A 1664-nucleotide genomic window follows, 5' to 3' on the forward strand; every position below is an offset into this window, starting at 1 on the left:
GAGGACAATTGAGGATGTGTCCTAAGAATGACACCCTGGCCAGAGGATGGGGCTCAGTAGTAAACCCATCCCTCTGTCCAGGGCTGCCAGCTTTCCAGGTGTCAGGCTTGGTCAGGAAAAGTCCTTAGCCTTGATAGCTTGGTGTGACGGTAGTGCAGTCAGATTTCAGGGTGCCAGAAGAACCTCGGCCAGGGGATGATGTGCCAGGAGGCCCTGGGGTGCCAGGAGCTGTGGGGAGACCCTAGCTGGCTCTAGAAGGAAGAGGGGCAGCAGTTTGCAGGTAAGGTGGGGTAGAAAACCAAGGGCAATAGGGCTGCAGGGTGAGGAGCACCATCCCCCAAAACCCAAAAGTCCTGTGGCAGCCCCATTTCAAGCACTGTCCAAACAGGGAGACACCAGCACCCAGCCCTTCGTCACCCCTGCTATTCACTGGTTGATGGAGTCCTGTAGTCAATGCTTGCCAGACCTTGTCTAGATGCTGAGCCTAATGCAGGCACTGGAGGCCACAGACAGCACAGAGATGCAGCACTGCCTGTGGCGAGGCAGACACTTCTGTGTGATGAGGTTTATGGAGACAGGGTCTGCCCAGGGCATGGGAATCCCAGAAGCAAGAGGCAGGAATGGTCTCCCCAACCTGGGAAGTGATATCAAACTGGATCTTTTTGTTTTATTTTATTGTAGAGACAGGGTCTTTCTCTGTCACTCAAGCTGGACTACAGTGGCACAATCACAGCTCACTGCAGCTTGGAACTCCTAGGCTGGAGGAATCCTCCCACTTCAGCCTCCCGAGTAGCTGGGACTATAGGCACATGCCACCATGCCTGGTTATTTCTTTTCTTTTTCTTTTTTCTTTTATTTATTTATTTATTTATTTATTTATTTATTTATTTATTTTGAGACAGTCTCACTCTGTTGCCCAGGCTGGAGTGCAGTGGTACAATCTCGGCTCACTGCAACTTCTGCCTCCCAGGTTCAAGCAATTCTCATGCCTCAGCCTCCTGAGTAGCTGGGATTACAGGTGCCTGTCTCCATGCCTAATTTTTGTATTTTTGGTAGAGATGGGGTTTCACCATGTTGACCAGGCTGGTCTTGAATTCCTGACCTCCAGTGATCCACCCACCTCGGCCTCCCAAAGTGCTAGGATTACAGGCATAAGCCACCACGCCCAGCCAATTTTTAAAAAATGTTTTTGTAGAGATGTCATATCACTGTGTTGCCTAAGCTGGTCTCAAACTCCTGGCCTCAAGCAATCCCCCCACCTCAGCCTCCCAAAGCGCTGGGATTACAGGCATGAACCACCTGGCCTGGCCGGAACTCCGTACTGTTTTCCACAGCTGTTGCGCCATTTTACATCCCCGCTAATGGTGATTTCCCCTATCCTTGTTCATTTTATTTATTTTTAAGGTGTATGAAACAAGATGGTTTCAAAAGTCAGAACTAGACCAAAAAGTATACTCAGAGAAGTGTCACTGTCACTTCTCTGTTCCATCCCACTCCTTCTAGGAAACCAATCTCAATAGTTTCTGCTTTATCCTTCCACAATGTTTCTTGTTGTAAAGATAAACAAATACATATATGTTTTCTTATATCATCTTGTTTTACATGAAGGCTTGCATACTATATTTACTGTCTTGCACTTTGCTTTTTTTTTTTTTTTTTTTTTT

This window comes from Cebus imitator, unplaced genomic scaffold (assembly GCF_001604975.1).
Source record: "Cebus imitator isolate Cc_AM_T3 unplaced genomic scaffold, Cebus_imitator-1.0 Scaffold30, whole genome shotgun sequence".
In the NCBI taxonomy this organism is placed as follows: Eukaryota; Metazoa; Chordata; class Mammalia; order Primates; family Cebidae; genus Cebus; species Cebus imitator.